Below are 320 nucleotides of genomic sequence, written 5' to 3'. Positions count from 1 at the left end.
TTTTTTTTACTGATTATATATTTTTTTAATCGATCTACTTTTCCCTCTGTTGTTTCTATTCTTGTTTCTTCCGCCTCTCTTTTCCCCCAACTTTTATATAAAAAGAAAAGAAAATTCAAATTAATTCTCTCATTTCTTCAATGCCTTTGTCTCCATCTGCAATTTCCCAAGCATGACAAACAAAGCATCATCTTCTCAACATTTCAAACCTCAATTGATGATGACGTTAAAGATGATGAGGAAAGCCTCCATTTTCATATTTACATTTCATTACGAGAAGGAATGGTTTTATGAGATAATATTCGGATTGTTGTATGTTT

Source organism: Penaeus monodon, chromosome 21 (genome assembly GCF_015228065.2).
Source record: "Penaeus monodon isolate SGIC_2016 chromosome 21, NSTDA_Pmon_1, whole genome shotgun sequence".
Taxonomy (NCBI): Eukaryota; Metazoa; Arthropoda; class Malacostraca; order Decapoda; family Penaeidae; genus Penaeus; species Penaeus monodon.
The sequence above is the reverse complement of the archived record's forward strand: the minus strand, read 5'-3'. Positions refer to the sequence as shown.